This window comes from Arachis ipaensis, chromosome B7, assembly GCF_059453495.1.
Source record: "Arachis ipaensis isolate K30076 ecotype BB chromosome B7, ASM5945349v1, whole genome shotgun sequence".
Lineage (NCBI taxonomy): Eukaryota > Viridiplantae > Streptophyta > Magnoliopsida > Fabales > Fabaceae > Arachis > Arachis ipaensis.
This window is the reverse complement of record NC_142442.1, coordinates 35,988,979-35,996,755: the sequence shown is the minus strand read 5'-3', so window position 1 is coordinate 35,996,755 and position 7,777 is coordinate 35,988,979. Positions and strand designations below refer to the sequence as shown.

The following is a 7,777-nucleotide window of genomic DNA, read 5'->3' as shown; positions in this document are numbered from 1 at the left end:
TGAAGAGAGAGAGGTCAAGATCGGGCGCAAAAACTCGAACTTGATCCCTCAAATTCTCATAAGCAGCATTAACACTGCCCACAAGATGACCCTGGAGCTCGGCATAATTAGATCGGGCAGACTCCAAATCCTTCCTGAGGCGCATCATCTCCCTATAGGTCGTGACATAGCTCTTCTTATGCTTCAACGCCGTGTCTTCAGCCAACTTTGCAGAAGCCGCCAAGGCAACAGCACTAGCCTTCTCACCCTCCAACTCCTTCTCCAATTTGGTCACCTTCACCTCGAGCTCCTCCTTTAAACCCTTCATCCGGTCGAACTCCAACTTAGCCTCCTCCATAAAGGCCTTCGTAGCATGAATGGGAAGATCCTGGGCAGTCCAATATAAAGCCGCCCCCATGTGTGCCATTTTGATGCTGCTCCGAGTAATAAAGTCCAGATGGCGAAGAAGAGAAACATCGTCAGTAGGGATAGTACCATAAGGACCAATTTGCTGATCCACAAACTCGACAACATCAAAGTCAGGGGCATCAAGGTTAAATGGCTCAGCTATTTTTTGTTTTTTCGAAGGAGGAGCGACAGGTGGAAGAGAAGTAGTAGCAGAAGTCTGAGGAGGATCAACCAAGTGAACCTGAGGAGTAGGGATCATCCTCTTCAGACTAGGAGAACTCGGCACAGACTGTTTCATAAGAACCCGGGAAGATCCTTCCCCAGCCATCTTGGCCGAGATGTTCTAAGCCGCAGTAGCCTTCCTCGCCTTCTTAAAGGCCTTCACAGAGTCATTGTTTTTGGCCATCTCTGAAAAACAAAAATCAACCATAAAAACAGGTTACAAACTGGAAAAAGAAGAAAGCAAAGTAAACACAAGAACAAAATATATTAATCAATACCCAATGCAGTTCGGACAAGAAATGGGTCCCCCAAAAATTTCTTAGTGTCAAGATGAGGAGGTGATGAGCGGATAATTTATACGCTTTTTGGCATTATTTTTACATAGTTTTCAGTATAATTTAATTAGTTTTTAGTCTATTTTTATTAGTTTTTAATTAAAAATCACATTTCTGGACTTTACTATGAGTTTGTGTGTTTTTCTGTGATTTCAGATATTTTCTGGCGGAAATTGAGGGACTTGAGCAAAAATCAGATTCAGAGGTTGAAGAAGGACTGCAGATGCTGTTGGATTTTGACCTCCCTGCACTCAAAGTGGATTTTCTGGAGCTACAGAACTCTAAATGGCGCGCTCTCAATTGCGTTGGAAAGTAGACATCCAGAGCTTTCCCGCAATATATAATAGTTCATACTTTTCCCGAGTTTAGACGACACAAACTGGCGTTGAACGCCAGTTCCATGCTGCATTCTGGAGTCAAACGCCAGAAACAAGTTGCAAAGTGGAGTTAAACGCCAGAAACACGTTACAAACTGGCGTTCAACTCCAAGAATGACCTCTCCACGTGAAAGCTTCATGCTCAGCCCAAGCACACACCAAGTGGGCCCCAGAAGTGGATTTCTACATCATTTACTTATTTCTGTAAACCCTAGTAACTAGTTTAGTATAAATAGGACTTTTTACTATTGTATTTACATCTTTGGATGATCTTCGGATCATCTTTGATCAGTTTTATGTTATCTTAGATCTTTATGGGGGCTGGCCATTCGACCATGCCTGGACCATTATCACTTATGTATCTTCAACGATAGAGTTTCTACACTCCATAAATTAAGGTGTGGAGCTCTGTTGTTCCTCATGAATTAATACAAAGTACTACTATTTTTCTATTCAATTCAAGCTTATTCCTATTCTAAGATATCCATTCGCACCCAAGAACATGATGAATGTTATGATTATGTGACGCTCATCATCATTCTCACTTATGAACGCGTGCCTGACAAACACTACCGTTCTACATGCAACCAAGCTAGATTGAATATCTCTTGGATATCTAATACAGAGGACCGAGTCTGAGATATTAGAATCTTTGTGGTATAATTTAGAACCCATGGATGGCCATTCTTGAGATCCGGAAAGTCTAAACCTTGTTTGTGGTATTCCGAGTAGGATCTGGAAAGGGATGGCTGTGACGAGCTTCAAACTCGTGAGTACTGGGCGTAGTGACAGATGCAAAAGGATAGTAAATCCTATTCCAGTATGATCGAGAACCGACAGATGATTAGCCATGCAGTGACAGCGCATTGGACCATTTTCACAGAGAGGATGGGATGTAGCCATTGACAACGGTGATGCCCTACATAAAGCTTGCCATGGAAAGGAGTAGGAATGGTTGGATGAAGACAGCAGGAAAGCAGAGGTTCAGAGGAACAAAAGCATCTCTATACACTTATCTGAAATTCTCACCAATGATTTACATAAGTATTTCTATGTTTATTTTCTGTTTATTTATTATTATTATTCGAGAACTCTATAACCAATTATTATACGCCTAATTGAGATTTGCAAGATGACCATAGCTTGCTTCATACCAACAATCTTCGTGGGATCGACCCTTACTCACGTAAGGTTTATTACTTGGACGACCCAGTGCACTTGCTGGTTAGTTGCGCGAAGTTGTGAAGTTATGTTTGGACCATGGTATTGTGCACCAAGTTTTCGGCGCCAGTGCCAGGGGGAGAACGAACAACAAATTTTACATCTGAATAACAATTTCGCCTATCAAGTTTTTGGCGCCGTTGCCGGGGATTGTTCGACTTTGGACAACTGACGGTTCATCTTGTTGCTCAGATTAGGTAATTTTATTTTAATTTTAAGCTTTTTGTTCTTATTAAACTTATTTTCGAAAATTCAAAAAAAAAAAGAAAAAAAATTTCTTCATAATTTTTAAGAATGAATTCTAGAGTTTCATGAAGCATGTTGAAGCCTGGCTGGCTGTAAAGCCATGTCTAATTCTTTTGGACTGAGGCTTCCACTCATCAACATAGAGACAAGTTAATTGAAGTATCAGCTGTTATATGTCTGATTTACATGCTGAAGCTTGGCTGGCCATTGGCCATGTCTAGTGTTTTGGACCGGAGCTTTCACTGAAAGCTTGGCTGGCTAGTGAGCCATGTCTAATTCCTGGACTGGAGCTTTAGACTAACAGTGCAAGATTCCTGGAATTCCTATTAAAAATTTTGAAATCCTTATTTGCTTTTTCCAAATAATTTTCGAAAAATTACAAAATAAAATTTATAAAATCATAAAACCAAAAATAATTTTATGTTTCTTGTTTGAGTCTTGAGTCAAATTTTAAGTTTGGTGTCAATTGCATGTTTATCTCTCTTTTGCATTTTTTTGAAAATTCATGCATTGCATTCTTCATGATCTTCAAGTTGTTCTTGGTAAGTCTTCTTGTTTGATCTTCATATTTTCTTGTTTTATGTCTTTTCTTGTTTTTCATATGCATTTTTAATTTGTTAGTGTCTAAATATTGAAAATTTCTAAGTTTGGTGTCTTGCATGTTTTTCTTTTCTTAAAAATTTTCAAAAATAAGTTCTTGGTGTTCATCTTGACATTCATAGTGTTCTTGCATTCATCAGATGTTTTGATCCAAAATTTTCATGCATTGAGTCTTTTTCATGTTTTTCTCTTTCATCATCAAAAATTCAAAAAATCAAAAAAAAAATTATATCTTTCCCTTTTTCTTCTCATCAAATTTTTAATTTAAAAATTCTATCTTTTTCAAAATCTTTTTCAAAAATCAAATCCTTTTCATTTTTCTTATTTATTTTCGAAAATTTTAAAAAAATATATTTTTTAAAAATATTTTTCTTAATTTTATCTCATAATTTTCGAAAATATTATCAACAATTAATGTTTTGATTAAAAAATTTCAAGTTTGTTACTTTCTTGTTAAGAAAGATTTAAACTTTAAGTTCTAGAATCATATCTTGTGATTACTTGTGAATCAAGCCATTAATTTTGATTTTAAAATTCAAATCTTTTTCAAAACTAATTTTAATCATATCTTTCTATCATATCTTTTTAACTCATATCATTTTCAAAAATTTGATTTTAAAATATCTTTTCTAACTTCTTATCTTCTTATCTTTTCAAAATTAATTTTCAAATTTTTTTCAACTAACTAATTGACTTTTTGTTTGTTTCTTATCTTTTTCAAAACCACCTAACTACTCTTACCTATCTAATTTTCGAAAATACTTCCCTCTTTTTCAAATTTCCTTTTTAATTAACTAATTGTTTTAATTTTAATTTAATTTGATTTCAATTTCAATTTTCGAATTTTTTATTTTAATTTTTTATTTTATTTTATTTTAATTTTCGAATTTCTCTCTCTCTCATCCCCTTCTATTTATTTATTCATCTACTAACACTTCTCTTCCACCCAAAATTCGAACCCCATCTCCCTCTCTGTGTTCGAGTTTTTCCTCTTCTCCTTCTTATATTCTTCTCTTCTTACACTTGCATAAGGAATCTCTATACTGTGACATAGAGGATTCCATATTTTCTATTGTGTTCTCTTCTTTTTCATATGAGCAGGAACAAGGATAAGAACATTCTTGTTGAAGCCGATCCTAAACCTGAGAGGACTCTGAAGAGGAAGCTAAGGGAAGCTAAAGCACAACTCTCTGGAGAAAATCTGACAGAAATTTTCAAAAAAGAAAGAAACATGGCCGAAAATAATAACAATGCAAGGAGGATGCTTGGTGATTATACTACACCTACTTCCAAGTTTGATAGAAGAAGCATCTCAATCCCTACCATTGGAGTAAACAATTTAGAGCTGAAACCTCAATTAGTTGCTCTAATGTAACAGAACTGCAAATTCCATGGACTTCCATCAGAAGATCGCTATCAGTTTTTAACTGAATTCCTGCAGATCTGTGAGACTGTTAAGACTAATGGAGTAGATCCTGAAGTCTACAGGCTCATGCTTTTCCCTTTTACTATAAGAGACAGAGCTAGAACATGGTTAGACTCACAACCTAAGGATAGCCTGGACTCCTGGGATAAGCTGGTCACAGCCTTCTTGGCTAAGTTCTTTCCTCCTCAAAAGCTGAGCAAGCTTAGAGTGGATGTTCAGACCTTCAAGCAAAAAGATGGTGAATCCCTTTATGAAGCTTGGAAAAGATACAAGCAGATGACCAAAAGGTGTCCTCCTGACATGCTTTCAGAATGGACCATTCTGGATATATTCTATTATGGTTTGTCTGAGTTCTCCAAGATGTCACTGGACCATTTTGCAGGTGGATCCATTCACCTAAAGAAAACGCCTGCAGAAGCTCAAGAACTTATTGACATGGTTGCAAATAATCAATTCATGTATACTTCTGAGAGAAATTCCGTGAATAATGGGACGCCTCAGAAGAAGGGAGTTCTTGAAATTGATGCTCTGAATGCCATATTGGCTCAAAACAAAGTGTTGACTCAGCAAGTCAACATGATTTCCCAAAGTCTGAATGGATGGCAAAATGCATCCAATAGTACTAAAGAGGCATCTTCTGAAGAAGAAGCTTATGATCCTGATAACCCTGCAATAGCAGAGGTGAATTACACGGGTGAATCTTATGGAAATACCTATAATTCATCATGGAGAAATCATCCAAATTTCTCATGGAAGGATCAACAAAAGCCTCAACAAGGCTTTAATAATGGTGGAAGAAACAGGCTCAGCAATAGCAAGCCTTTTCTATCATGTTCTCCGCAACAGACAGAGAATTCTGAACAAAATACCTCTAATTTAGCAAACTTAGTCTCTGATCTGTCCAAGGCCACTTTAAGTTTCATGAGTGAAACAAGGTCCTCCATAAGAAATTTGGAGGCACAAGTAGGCCAGTGGTGTGCGAAATCGTGATCATTCCATTCCTTGGTAACGGCGCTAAAAGCTCAATACACACGTTCATGATCTTATATCTGTTTCACAACTTCGTACAACTAACCAGCAAGTGCACTGGGTCATCCAAGTAATAAACCTTACGTGAGTAAGGGTCGATCCCACGGAGATTGTCGACTTGAAGCAGGCTATGGTCACCTTGTAAATCTCAGTCAGGCGGATATTAAATAGTTATGGAGTTTTCGAATAATAATAGTAAATAAACAGAAAATAAAGATAGAAATACTTATGTAATTCATTGGTGAGAATTTCAGATAAGCGTATAGAGATGCTTTCGTTCCTCTGATCTCTGCTTTCCTGCTGTCTTCATCCAATCAATCCTACTCCTTTCCATAGCAAGCTTTATGTAGGGCATCACCGTTGTCAATGGTTACATCCCATCCTCTCTGTGAAAAAGGTCCAAATGCTCTGTCACGGCACGGCTAATCATCTGTCGGTTTTCGATCATACTGGAATAGGATCCATTGATCCTTTTGCGTCTGTCACTACGCCCAGCACTCGCGAGTTTGAAGCTCGTCATAGCCATCCCTTCCCAGATCCTACTCGGAATACCACAGACAAGGTTTAGACTTTCCGAATCTCAGGAATGGCCATCCATGGGTTCTAACTTATACCACGAAGACACTAATAACTCGGACTTGGTCCCCTGTATTAGATATCCAAGAGATATCCATTCAATCTAAGGTAGAACGGAAGTGGTTGTCAGGCACGCGTTCATAAGTTGAGAATGATGATGACTGTCACGATCATCACATCCATCATGTTGAAGTGCGAATGAATATCTTAGAAGCAGAATAAGTTGAATTGAATAGAAAAACAGTAGTACTTTACATTAATCTTTGAGGAACAGCAGAGCTCCACACCTTAATCTATGGAGTGCAAAAACTCTACCGTTGAAAATACATAAGTGATAATGGAGTTCATTGGTCTCGGCCCCATAGGGGAACCGGAGTAACCAAGACTGTGAATACAATGATAAAAAGTTCTATATATACTAGACTAGCTACTAGGGTTTACAGAAGTAAGTAATTGATGCATAAATCCACTTTCGGGGCCCACTTGGTGTGTGCTTGGGCTGAGCTTGAAGTTTACACGTGCAGAGGCTTATTTTGGAGTTGAACGCCAAGTTGTAACGTGTTTCTGGCGTTCAACTCTGGTTTGTGACGTGTTTCTGGCGTTTAACTCCAGACTGCAGCGTAGAACTGGCGTTCAACGCCCTTTTGGGTCATCTAAACTTGGGGAAAGTATGGACTATTATATATTGATGAAAAGCCCTGGATGTCTACTTTCCAACGCCGTTGAGAGCGCGGCATTTGGAGTTCCGTAGATCCATAAAATCCACTTTGAGTGCAGGGAGGTCAGAATCCAACAGCATCAGTTGTCCTTCTTCAACCTCTGAATCTGATTTTTGCTCAGGTCCCTCAATTTCAGCCAGAAAATACCTGAAATCATAGAAAAATACACAAACTCATAGTAAAGTCTAGAAATGTGAATTTAACATAAAAACTACTAAAAACATCCCTAAAAGTAACTAGATCCTACTAAAAACATACTAAAAACAATGCCAAAAAGCGTATAAATTATCCGCTCATCACAACACCAAACTTAAATTGTTGCTTGTCCCCAAGCAACTAAAAATCAAATAGGATAAAAGAAGAGAATATACTATAAATTCCAAAATATCAATGAAACTTAGCTCCAATCAGATGAGCGGGACTTGTAGCTTTTTGCCTCTTGAATAGTTTTGGCATCTCACTTTATCCATTGAAGTTCAGAATGATTGGCATCTATAGGAACTCAGAGTTCAGATAGTGTTATTGATTCTCCTAGTTCAGTATGTTGATTCTTGAACACAGCTGCTTTATGAGTCTTGGCCATGGCCCTAAGCACTTTGTTTTCCAGTATTACCACCGGATACATAAATGCCACAGACA

General features: G+C 37.7%; 1 non-coding gene across 1 annotated transcript; it reads right to left on the bottom strand.

Annotated features, from left to right (window-relative positions):
- Positions 1-5,012: 5,012 nt before the first annotated feature.
- LOC148550837 (small nucleolar RNA R71) lies at positions 5,013-5,120 on the bottom strand. The gene has a single exon (XR_015893733.1). It is a non-coding gene; the product is annotated as a small nucleolar RNA R71 (small nucleolar RNA).
- Positions 5,121-7,777: the final 2,657 nt, after the last annotated feature.